Source organism: Acanthopagrus latus, chromosome 24 (assembly GCF_904848185.1).
Source record: "Acanthopagrus latus isolate v.2019 chromosome 24, fAcaLat1.1, whole genome shotgun sequence".
NCBI lineage: Eukaryota > Metazoa > Chordata > Actinopteri > Spariformes > Sparidae > Acanthopagrus > Acanthopagrus latus.
Genome location: NC_051062.1, coordinates 1,804,809 through 1,818,711, shown reverse-complemented (window position 1 = coordinate 1,818,711; position 13,903 = coordinate 1,804,809).

Here is a 13,903-nt window from a genome sequence, read left to right as displayed (position 1 = left end):
GTTAATACGCCTCACACACCTTCCACACAAACAGCTTTTTTTTTTTTTGTGTGCCTCCCTCAGACATCAGAGAAAATAGTCCATAGCTGCTGTTGTACTCAGATCCACATATCAGCAGCTATGTTTAGTCTCCCTAATGCGCTGCATATTATAATGAAGCTCAGATGTAGTGCGTCTCCATGATGAAGTATTGAAGTACTGAAACACTTGCCTGCAACATGACAGAGGATGAATGTTCTGCAGGAGGAGCCTGCATGCAGGCACACAGCGCGGGGAGTCTATTTGGATAAGAAATAGATTAGCCTGGAGCATAAAAACACATCTTTACGCAGGATTTATGACCATTTCAAGGTTTTTCCCCGGCAAGACTAAATATGTTTACCACTGAGGAGGGAGGAGGAGGAGAGCAGAATACAGCAGACAAGAACAGATTCACCTTCTTTATTAGGTTAAAACCACACGAGGAGAGAATAGGTGAAGCGTAAAGAGAAGTGAAATGATGATATAGTTTTCCTTTAAAGGCGCAGTTCACCAATATTACAAATGAAGATCAGTTTACTAGTCATGTTGAGCACAACTCAAGAGCTGCGCAATTGTCAAGTCTGAGAGTTAAACATGATTTTAACCAAAAAAAAGTCCGATGAATGTTGTGTCTTTTTTCAGCCCTCAAGTATGCCTGCAGTCTTATTTTCTTTTTAAATAAATCAACATGTGGGGGCAAGAGTCTAGAAACTGCTCAAAAATAATTGAATGCAACTCGATAATTCTAGCCACTGTGATCTTGTGTGTTCTGCGTTTCTTGAACGGACATGTTGGTCCCGTCATGTGGTTGACTGTGATTCAGTGGGAAAAAAAAAAAGAACAACCCTTATTAGAGAGACTACAGGATCGTTGTCCTCTGCATAAAGCACGTTTATGACCCATGGAGCACATAATGGCAGTGTGGATGAGGAACTATTTTGATGAAACCATTCGAGTCCCCCCCTCCCATCGCCCCAGTGGTGTTCAGGCCAATCTGTTTTTTTTTAAAAACGTATGTAAATAACGGCTCTCCGAAGCCCTGCATGAAGCACAATAGCAGTTTTACGACTTCAGTCGCCAAGTCAGATATGAATTAACAAACAGTACCAGACTTTTGGGTGTTTTCGCATGTTTGCGGTAACTTTTTCGGGTCACCTACTTAGAAAATGTGCGTTTCATTTTCCGCATCCTTAAAACGATCGTGCGCAGCAGAGGGTGCAGATCGCACTTGGTGTTTTCCAGAATTGCACGACATCTCATGCGTGCTGTGAGCTCGGAGTGCTCAGAAGTGCCCCCCCTCCCTCCCCGAAACACTCACAGAAGTTGGCCTTGGTCGAGAGGACTCATTCTAGATGAAAAAAAAGAAGAAAAAATTTGATATTTGATGTGTTAAACATCAAAGGCGGTGTGTTTTTTCCTTGAAATGGACCGTGTGAAACGCGCATTTAAAGGAATGGGAATGAGATGGCGACCCGCTGCGCTGGGACCGGCATGGGGCAGAGCGGGGGAATGTTTTATGTCTATATGTTTGTTAGAAATGCATTCTTCTGATTATGACTCTGCACTTCAATCTAATCGCACACATCTGTTGGAGACATTCACACATCCCTCCTTTTCTCTCGAAAGCATTCATTGAGCCCTCCGTGATCACGTGGACGACCGAAATTAACGACAACAACATCCAAAACGCGGCTTTACAAGAGCTGGAGCACCAAGGAATATTTTAGTGCCCTACACATCATGATTTTATTGATTATGTGACACGCAGCCTGCCTCTGCTAATGTCCTGTGTCTGTCTTTACTTATTTAGTAGTGGTATGAGCAGTTTACAAGGACAAAGCAGGACAAAGATATTTGATAATGAATTCTTGGCTCCAAATGAGCATGAAGACCTTGTAATGGAAATGGAATTTTCCGATTTAATTTGATGGAATGTGCCCTGCCCTGTGGAGTGCTCTCCAACACAATATCCTCAACCCACTAGTCGGACCGGGACCAGTCCTTACATTGTGAATGTATATTGATCATTTGTTCGGTGTGTGGCCATCTGAGGCCAGGCTGCAGACAGCTCAACGTTAGAGACACAATATAGTTCCAGCCATATCCGCATTAATTAAAGCCAGTAGTGTGCTGATGTTTTTTTTTGTTTTTTTTTCAGTTTCAATTTTTTTTTTCTTGCAACTCAAGAAACATTTTCATTCAAACGTTCATTTCATTCCATTCAAGTGTTTTTGTGCTCACTATGTTTTTGTTTTTTTGTTTTTTTTTGTACTGGAGTAGAGTTTTGTGGAATTCTGGCACGTTATCAAGAAAGCAAACATGGAAAAAGTTAAAAGTGTCAATGACATGAGTATGGCATCACCAGGATCTACACTCTGTGATCCAGTCGTGCTGATATGGGTCTGGATGATGTATGAGATGCATGTACTGCATACCGTCCTCCAGTCTTAGCCTGCACACATTTTTGAAAAACAAAGATTGTGATGATGGCCTGCTTGTTTTACACAATGTATGCACAGTGGGACAGGCACAAGATAAACATTTCTTGGCTGCAGTGTGGATATTATTCTTTTCTTTTCTGTTGTTGTGAAGGCATTTCATTTGTAACATTATCACCAGTGCCCAGCAGGACGCGTGTTTATCACTGAAATCTTGAGAAAGTCATGAAAATCGACTATTGGCTTTATCACCCCACGTATTGTCAAGTTCCCCGCTCGCACCGGCTGGGAAAAAAAAAAAATCCTGGCGCCGACCATGGTGGTCTGCTCGTTCGTTCTTATGACTGATCTGATTGTTATGTATGTTTTCATTTTGAAACAGTAACCTTTGGGCTGATGACCATGTGCATTTTTTTTTCTCTCTCACCGCACAAGCACTTTGATTCCAGCGCTCCATCTGTCTGACAAACACACTTTATGGACTTGCACCCTTATGTTGTTGTCGTTATTTAGCCTCTCTGAGGCTACAGCAGAGTTGAATCAGTACATTTTTAAAAAATAATTTAACAGTTTTGAAGCTTAAGGCCACTGCCACATTTGTAATGTTTTGAGTGAGAATATGTTGAGACCTTTCACATTAGAATTACATGAAGTTGGTTTACTCAGATATATATATTTTAGTGTCATTTTTTCTGTGCAGTTTAAAATGATAATTGTATTACTTTCCAGGTGTTCCAGTGCAAACAAAAGTCCTGACAGATATCAGAGTAAAACAATAGAATTATATCTTCTAGTCCTTCCTCTCCTGTTGGCGTGAAATACACTGTCAAAAATGATTAACTCAGCTGTCGGGGGCGGAAAGAGACTAAGATCAGAAGTTCGATACAGAAATGACTCATCCTCCTACAGTGCATGCACCAGCTTACTAATAAGGCCCACGATGATATATAATAGAAAGCAGAGGTATTGGCAGCGCAGTGGTTGGGCTCAAGGTAACACACCGTGAATGAATCCTGACCCCTGTCAGTGTGTATTGCTGTCAATATCACATTGCTGCGTGAGCTGTGTGGCTGCAGAGACAGACCTCTCCTCGCCATTCGCACGCCCTCCAGGTGACGCAGAGGGGGAAACGGCTTTTGCTCAGCGCTCGGACAAAGAGCCGTGCTTGCCTCGTCCAGAGGCATTGTGTGAGTCCATGGTCAGCGGAGTGAGTCACAGCGCTGGTTACAACCTTGGATTCATTGATCTGTGCGTAGTACCTCATATAAATGCAGGCCAGTGTTGTTGTAGCCTATTCATTAGATGATGGCTATTGATTCCACTGCATTACTGGATCTCCTAGCTGAGGAGACAGCATATTCTAGTCGAGTGTTTTGTCACCCTCGAAATACTTTTCGTGTCATTTTATTCACAGCGATAACAAAAGAAAAGGTTTCGCACCTTCGCCGGCCCTCCGGCTCGCCGCCGTTGCACCGGGAAAGACGCTCTGAAGAGAAAAAACTTAAATAAATGGTGACACAATTCTTCATTTCACATCCTTCTCACCAGCTGCTTCCTCCACACAGGCTGGAGTGTTAAGCAGATGGACCGTGAAAAAACAGCTAGGAGTGTGTGGAGCGCTTACAAAGAGGAGTGCAATCGCATGCGTGTGATAATGTGCGCCCATACACATGTAAGAACACACCACAGTTGTGATGCAGTTATCCCCCCAACATACAAATGATGGGGTCTTTGAAGAAGTGCTGTCTGGCGGTTTCTCCTAATGCTGATTTGTGTTCCGTGGCTTATCCTACTCGGCTACAGGTCCTCTGGGATCCGCAGAATCATTTGCTCTGTGAGCGAAGAGGCCTCACAAAGGGAGACTCACACTGAAAAAGATCCATCTCAGGCTGATTTGCACTGCAGTCCCTGCCCTTTGAAAATGCTCTGAAGCACTACGGTGATACAGAAGCCCAGGGCTCTCATTGGAGTGAATAGATTCAAATGTATGGCAGTAATATATCTACAGAAGTGTCAAAGTCACGCCTTTGACTTAAATAGCTCTAAATTTGCCAACTGTTTTTCAGTTGGCAAAATCCAAACTATATCCCGGCATGTTTTCACCCCCAGCTAGTTAAATTCAGGAGCTTGGTCAGTGGCCTTAAGCTTCAAACTGTGTCGCTCTACACGCCCCTCTGTAGTCAGTTTTGCACGTGAAAGTCTCCGTGGTCGTGTTAGCACTAAGAAGTTAAATGCAACATGATGCTGAATTGAGGAGTCTCACTACCTGGGGAGTGAAGCTGCTTTGTAGTCTGGTGGTACAGCAGCTTTACTTCTGCATCTTTTGCTAGATGGCAGCAGAGTGACTGTGGCTTGGGTGGGTGTTGTCTTCTAGTATCCTTTGGCTCTGTGTTGACATCCCGCTTCACTGATATCAGTAATGTTTTGTAGATGGTACCATTGATGTTCTGTACTTTTACAGTATTTAGGCAAAACAAGTACTTGGTTGGGTTTAGGCAAGAAAAGAAAACTTGGTTAGGGTTAGGTAAACATCATACTTAAGTGACGTCATTTTCATACTTTCACTTAAACATGTTACATAAATTAAACACAAATTACTCTTGACTCTTGATGAAGGTGAGCGAATTCCAACATCCAAAGAAACAGTCCACCCCTACTGGAGCGCAGAGTGCCGACTGGAGTCATGAAATGCTTCGATTCAATGATGTGTGCCGATAATGTGATGAGCCCACCTGCCATACCATCACACTGAGCTGAATTCGGCGCCTACATGTGTTTGCACATGAGCCTCCTCACTGATAAAACACCGGCAGGCCCCATGTTGGTTGCGAATGCATCAGCACTGTCAAGAGGGGAGAGACAGCTGCCCTCATTTCCCAGGTTCTCTCTTCGAAAAATGCTAATGCCGTGTTCTCCTGTAGGTCTAAATTACAAGCTGTCCGCTTCATTTAGCCTTCCTCGGGCCGTGTTGGTGGGATTAGAGCCTTTGAGCTGGCTCGCATCATGGCTGTGCAGGTCTCATCCGCTCTCGCCATGACTAATGTAATTTCCATCAAACCTAAAAAGGCAAACATGCCAAGCCACGTTATTGTTGTCTTTCAGTCTCTGATGAAAAGCTCCCCGGCTCCTCCACATGCTGCCGAAGGATGATGATTAGGGGGTTATTGATATTTCTGACACACCACTCACACCACACAGCTCTGCTTGAGGGAGGGGGAGTTTTTATTGACATGTGACATGTCGCCAATGCTTATTGATCAGCCGCAGATATTATCGGTAAAACCTCAATTCACTTCCAGCATTTCGAATGGCGGTCTTAATGAAGCAATATTTACTGTGATCATCAAAGGCCTGTTCGCAGTTTAACAGTAAATCATTAACTGTAATGATGATGTGTCTGTAGCCATGCTCGCTGCTCTGCGAGGCTGCGTTTTGAGCGGTGTAGAGCTAAGCACTGCCGGCACTCTAATAGGCTGACAGGGGCAGATTACTCCATTATTCTATCGTCTTTGAACACACTTTGACTCATTAGCCTTTAGCTGTGCCTAATTCCGTGCCAAATCTTAACTGTGTCCTCACTGCTATTATTATTCTGTTGTTGTCACTGCTGTTGGTGCTGTTACAATATGATAGCAAAATGCTACATATTCCTGCCATAGTTCTTATTATTAATGCTAGGAAAGCAGAAGGGATATATTATAGTTGATATAGTTATTATTTTTGCTATTACTGCATCGTCGCTCTTATTTCCTTTTGCTCTCTTGTGTTCATTTTTTGTATTGTTTCATTTTGTTGTCCTCAGGTTGGATCAGGTGTTTTGTGTGTAAAGTGCTATATAATAAAGTTGAATTGAGTTCACTGCATAGCATTTCTCAGGATACTCAAAGACGCTTTACATGATCATATCACATAAGGAAACACAGTAGCTAATAAGTACTATGGATGTATTATTATTATTATTATTATTATTATGCCACTTGTGGTATTGCAGCAGAACAATCCCCTGCATCCCAAAAAGCCTATAGAGCATCCTTACAGAAGAGACATCTGTTAAAGGGTTGGCAGGACACTTCAAACAGCAGAAAAGTTTGATTGTGGCTTTTTCTATTTTGAAGTTTTGATCCACGGAGGTTTAATATTTGCAAATCTCTTCTCAAGGCGAGGGAAAGCGATTTGAATGGGTGACAACGCAGAGCCAATGGGCCAAGAAGGAAGTTGTGAGCTGGGCCAGCAGGAGAAACACTACTGTCAATATTCAGCGGATTAGTGCATAATCAGAACAGCCCACTCTGACTAGACGCAGACGACATGAACGTAGACACAGATCACATCGGAGCAGCAGATGCATAGCCCATCAATTCGCATGCTGAGTGGAATGATGAAGTGGTTTTCTCCACCATTAGGTGTTAATATGGCCCACTTTCCTCCCCTCTGAGGTGTAGAGTCAACACGTCTCACAGAGCACAGCTGAATCAGAGCTGAAGGAACGTTTCTCAGAGCGCTTAGCAGCCATTTACACGTGAGCACGCGAGGCGGCCGGTGGGCAAGTCACCGCAGAGATCAGCAGGCCGTCTTTCCTCTGTCCTCAACAGGGCTGCAAGCTAATTTCAGAAGTGACACATCTGTGAAGTGTGAGATTTATTTTACAGTCCACATAGGGATTTGAGGGGGAGATCCCAGCACAGTGTGTGTACCGCAGGATCTGACAGGAGAACGCAATGGTGGTCTTTAGTGTACGCCATGTCTTCCTACTAACATGTCTAACCCTAACCCTAACCCTGTCCTACTAAAATGGATTTTTATCTTTAACTTATTATTTTTGCTTTTTGTTTTTATTGTCTTTTAAATGCAATCTGAAAATGTTTTTATTGCTTTAACGTCTTATCCAAATGCATTTGTGTCTCTGTAAAGCACTTTAAATCGGCTTATGTCTGAATGGGGTGTACTATTAAATTTGCCTGCCTTGCCTTATCCATTTAAGGGTCAAATAGAGCTTTACGTGCAACTGCATGTATAGTCGAATAAAGTCAAAATTCAAACTGGCACCGCAGCACAATAGTCCAAAACGCAAAAAAAAGAGAGAAACAGAGTGATTAAAAGTCTCTGTTCTCCAACAAAAGCTACAATTATGGAAAGAAATACAACAATGACAGCCTCCCTCTTGTGGACCTGATTGACCACTCAGCCCATCGGCCATGAATCCCATTGTTTCATCAGTTTTTTAGGGATCTTCTTCCATGCATTTATTCACACACTTTAACTTGTATTAGAAGGATGTGGCACCAGTGGGAGGCTGGCGTTTTTATTATTGTGTTTGTATGGCTGGGGTAGTGTCTGCTAGGCAACTCGAAACAATTGTATTCATACTGTATAATTTCAATATTGAAATTCAAGCTAAATTGCGAGTATGAATCCATGAGTCTCTCACTTGAGGGAGTTGACTATTGTAAACTATTGTTGGAAACATTTGACTTAATGGTATTACACGACTCAGCAACATATATGACCCAGGTCTAGTTGACATTTGAATGCAGAACACTTACTTATTACATTTTTAAATGTTCTGCAGTGTCCAACGTAAAAGTGAGGGGAAAGTTTGGTTTTCAAGAGTCAGATCAGTGGTAAAAGGTGTGGGAAATAACATAGCGTGGAGGAAGGAAAAAGACGGAAGAAGGAAAAACAAGAGGGGCAGGAGGCAGGATGGGCGAGAGGAAGAAATGGAAAAATGAATAAGGAGGGGAAAAGACAAAGCAGCAAGCACAGATGGTACTAAGTGGATTACAGTAACAAACAAACAAGACATAATGTTATTATATAACCCTGTCTCCTATAAATTCCTTACACTAATTTTCCAACAGCAATTACAGTTTGCCAGGAACTCTCTGAAAATGCTTTCACTGGGTTCTCCAGCTTCCTTGGACTGTCCAAACACATGCAGGCTAGTTAATTTGCACCTCTTAATTGCCAGTAGGTGTGACTGTGAGTGTGAATAAATTCATGAGTAGATAAACAGATTTAAAAATGAAACTTTCCCTTGTACCTTAAATGGCTGTGTGGGTCTATGAGTCAGCCCTGTGACTGACTGGCGACCCTCGAGAGTGTATCTCGCTTCCAGCCAATGTTAGCTGGACTTGGCTCCAGCGCCGATGGGAACCCCCAAAGGAGAAGTGGGTATGGTTAATGAATGGAGTGAAGTGAAATGAAGTTTGAGGTTTGTAAATTGATATCAACTGATCCACATGCCTTTTCATAGATGCCACCCCCCTTAAGAATACTGCACAGCAGAAGCAGCGGCACACATACAGTGCCTTTGAAAAGTATTCACATGGAATCATGGTCAGTATACAAAAAAATGAAGAAAAAACAAAAAAACTCTTTAATGTGAAAGTGAACACAGATCTACAAAGTAATGTAAAATAATATCATGTAAAATAAATGATATTTAAAGTCAGAGCTTTATGAGTGAGTAGCAAAGAGAAAGCTACTGTTGAGGAAAGCTCATTAAATCTCAGCAAGAGTTCACCCAAAGACATGTGGGAGACTCCAAGGTCAACTGGAAGACGGTTTCATTGGTCTAATGAGACCAAAACTGAGCAATTTGGCCTTGAGACTAGATGCTATGTTTGGCGGGCACCAAACACTGCGCATCACCACAAACACACCATCCCCACGTGAAGCATGGTGCATCATGCTGTCGGATGCTTCTCAGCAGCAGACGGCTTGTAAAGGTAGAGGGTAAAATGAGTGCAGCAAAACGTAGGGGCCTGATTCAGGCTGCAAGAGAACTACGACTTGGGAGGAAATTTATTTTCAAGCAAGACAATGACCCGAAGCACACAGCGAAAGCTCCACAGAAATAGTTTGAACGCAACAAGGTGAATGTTCTGGAGCGGCCCAGCAGAGGCCCAGACCTAAATCCAAAAGAGAATATGTTGCTGGACGTGAAAAGGGCTGTTCATGCCCGATCCCTGCAGCCTGACAGAGCTTGAGCAGTTTTGGAATGGAATGGAAAGGAATGGAGTGAAGTTGTAGTGTCCAGATGTGCAAACCTGATTGAGACCTACCCACCCAGACTCAGGGTGCATCTACGACTTAAAGGTGGTGAATACTTACGCAATTGCACACTGTACAATTTAACATTAAAGATTTTAATGGTAATATATATATATATATATATTTTGTTTTGTATATCTTTTGTATGTTGACTGTTATTCATGAAAAAAAAGACAATAAAAGGGGAACGGTGAATACGTTAAATAGGCGTGAATATTCTTGAACATTACAACAAACAATGAAAATCTGTGACTGCATCACTAATTCCCTCAATAAAATGCTACACATCTGTGATGCCAGCTGATGTCTAACGGTTGAGATGGCCTTCGGCTGCACAGGAAGTGATGTGTTGCAGGACCACCACTATAACTGTAAAACTGGTTACATCGTGCAAATCCATCAGGGCTGGCCAGAGAACTGAGCCACCAAATGAATGCTCCCAACCTTTGCGTGTCCCTCCGACAGTCAAATGGAATCAACATGTGGAGCCTGTCAGAATGCCAGTACAGAACATCCAGCTAATTACTTTGATTTCAGCTGCCTCCTGTGATCTCTGCAATCAGCAAATACACGCAGATACGAAACTGAATGAAATTCGAATAAGCACGCTATCGCCGCGATCAGAGGAAACCAATCATTGTGCAGATTTACTGTCTTTAATTTCCGAGTCAAAGGAAAATGCATCTTCAGTCCTATTAGATCTGTTCTCTTCAGTGGAGTTTGTTTGTACGGCAGCGTTCAAACTGCGTCTCTCTGCACGACAGAAAACCCGGGGCTCAGGAGTCTTGATTAAGTCTCTTTTATTTGTGTTTTAGTGTGTGTCGTTTTTATGTTACTGCAGTGCTGTATTGACTCACGTGCGCGTTCATCTGCATCGCCCCGCTGTCACATGCTCGCTCTGCCCCAATTCTGCCGTCAGAGCCGGGTACAGATCTTCCAAACTGCCTCAGGGTGCAGATGCCTTTCATGGCTCTGACCTGGAGTGTGTGTGTGTGTGTGTGTGTGTGTGTGTGTGTGTGTGTGTATACAGCACACACACACATGCGCACACTCTATAATGTATATACACGCAGGAATGCTGTCTCATAACTCCGTTAAGGTTTAATAGAGTGTTTGATTTAGCTCTGAGGGAAATCAAAGCCATCAGCCATCTGCTGTGGTTCAACAAAGCAAAAAAAAAAAAACCAGAACACAACGTGCATCGTGTTTGCAGCCATTAACTTGAGTATTCCGTGTATGTCTGCTACGTTCCTATCCTGTTCCGCCTTGTGTTTGTCGGCTCCAGAAGCGTCAGGAACATTTGAAAAGTACTGATTCCTTTAAGTGACAACCTGCTGTTATGATCTTTATGATCCTACTGTGTTGGATAGCTATAAAACGCTGCGCGCGAAGAATAGATGTTCTCAGTGTTATTCGACTCAAATTTGCATCTTAACGCCTGCGAAATGCCCTCTGCACCGCTGCTGATTTAATGCTGCCAGCAGGGGTTAGATGTTCTTACTGAGTGGGTGTTTGACTATTCAGGTGGATGAAACTTTGAGAACAAAATATTTTCGCGATTTAGGTCTGTGCATGATCGCCCTGGATATTAGTTTTACATATCAGACAGATATTTACTGCGCGGTTAAAGTTTAAAGGTTCATTTTTCAGTCTTTTTACTCCGCAGGGGATGCAGAACCAAACTGAGTGCATTGTTAAAGGTAGTGGCAGTGGTCTGGCAGTGTGTACTTCTGAATATTTTGCCAGATGGCAACGGGGCAAACAGACTGTGGCGGTGGTGGGTGTCGCTGGTGCCCGGTTGATGGGTGCCAGTGATGTTCTGAAGTACAGCAGGAAAGCCGCTGGTGTACCGGACACACACTGTTCTCTCAAAGAGATCGGAACATTATAGGAGTCGCACGGAGTCGCCAGCACGCTCTTCATCTAACAGGCTGTTCACTCTCCAGGATGCGCGCTCTCTCTCCTCTCTCCACCTCAAAGCCATCAGCGTCTCCTGCTTTCGTGTCATTATTCTTTCACATGCACTTAAGGGTTGAATTGGGCGTGAATGAAAAAAAGGGTATTTTTGGCACCAGGTTTCGAAAAGGAATAAGAGTGCATGGAAATACAACAGGTGATACCCCGTTTCTGCAGTGGTATGGGAGTGCAGTGTTAGACCAGCGGACTGCTACGTTACCCACAATGCAACCTAGATGCTGATCAGATTTAAGGCAGCTTCTTCTGGAGCCGTTCAAAGTCTATATACTACATTTTTTCACATGCACATGCAGTGGTACTCCCCAAGAGCTGTCAATGCACGTGTAGGAAATGAGTGGCGTTACCCTTTAATACAAATGTGACACAGCTGTAGAAGAGTGAACACTGTGGCTGGTGTCACTGACATCAGCAGCTTATTTAGTCTCACTCGGATACATACTTCAATATTCACTGTATCCAAGAGCTCATTTTATTCTAATAGCTCATATTGTCTCTTGTTATCCAAAGGTCGCTGGTTCGATTCCCCTGGTCTGCATGTTGAAGCTTCCTTGGGCAAGATACCGAACCGCTAAACTGCGCCTGATGTGCCGGTTGGCACCTTGCACGACAGCCACCGCCATGAATGAATGTTTGCACGAATTTATTTAAGTCACTTTGGACAAACGTGTCTGCTGAACGCTCTAAAATGTCAAATGTAAAAACCTGAAATCTGTCTGACACATAGCTAAAAAAAAGACGCACTTTGTAGTTTTGGTCATAAATAAAAGTCTTTATTGATAGATTAATCACACTAAATCAACAAACTCTTAACACAATTTGTGCTGTCTGACTTTGTTTATATGTGGCGGACCCTGCCACCTTGCTTATTGTAAATGTTTTAATCCAAAACTATGAATACAATAAAAAGCTGCCTGTTACTCCTGCAGTGCTGCTCAGCATCAGATTACTGCCTGCTGACCCCTGTGACTGACGCTCCAAATCCCCTTTGGGAGTGCTTAACAACACTGCACCCTGCTGGCGGCACTGCAGCACCCTCACGTTTACCTCTCAGGACAATTTTCCTCAAAAACTGCTGAACTGTAAATAGCACAAATGATAAGCGACTGTAAAAAAAAAAAGAAAAAAAAAAAAGCTCTGTCTCTGTTTGCATATGTTCTGTTGGTAACACAATAAAAGTAACAATTTTGAATTTTGAAGGTACCAGAGCTGCCATTTCAGTGACTAACATCATGGCAGCAAGGCTCAGTGTCATACAGGAATTCTTCTCACTGTGAAGGTGTAAAATATGAACAGTATGTAAGTTCATTTGCACAAACGAAGGGAGGGAAGCTTCCTGATTCATGCTCACTTTACTGCAATGGCCTACAGGTGCTGGGGACAAAGTGCAGTCTCTATACACTACATTCAGCGAGGTCCCCATCCAGTGAAATCTGGACTCACCCGCATTACATCTTTAACTCTTTTGGCGGTCTGCGCTGGTGAAAACAGAGCCGGGCGACACGAGGCGAAGCCCTCCATTTACCGGCTGATTTTCTTCCAATCCTCACCTGTGACCGCGAGTTTGTCACGGTCGCTGAGCAGAGACAAGGAGAATCTGCAGAGCTCAGTGTTGAGCTTCTGCCCCTCTGTACCGGCTTATTTGCCGGGATCCGGGCACCTGTTCGGCTTCTGTTTCGTGGCGTAGAGAGACCGAGACACTGGGGGAAGACGTGAAGGTGAATCCTAAACGCGAAGGGTTGTGTGGGATGCTCTGCTTTGACCTGCTATACAGCTCATCCACCAAGTACACTTGAACTTTGACCTCCAAACACACTGACCTCACTTAGATGTGGACTGCTGAAGCCCTAAACGGTGCAGGATTTTCTGCGGGAGCCGCTCTTGACTTAAAGAAAGGAAAAGGCATTTTTCTGAACTCCCAGACTTCACCTCTACACGTACAGTACCTATTACTGCTGTGCAGCTGAAGCACATTTATACATGTCGTAATATCCTCAAACTGTCAAATAACTGTCTACTTTACCCCTTTTATTTCATCTCATGCCTTCAGTGAAAACTATTATAATCTATTTCCGTCAAATTCTGAATCTGGATCCAGTGTGGTCTTATTTTTGCAGCTTTGTCCATCATATATCAGTAAATGTAATGACATTGGATGTAGGCTAATAAACTTCACAATTTGAACTCAGTTGCAAATTATTCTAACACTGACTTTACAACTTTTAGATGGTTAATTTACAGAAAAAACCTGTATAGTAATTGTGTATTAAGGTGCTTACAGGGTTCACTTTTAAGAGACGCGACCCTAATGTATTCCGTTTCTAGCCTTGAATTAGCTTTTAATTTCTCGCCATTTCATTTTCTCTTCAAAAATCACAAAAGTGGCGTTCATCTGAGAGGATTATCTGTAAGTATGA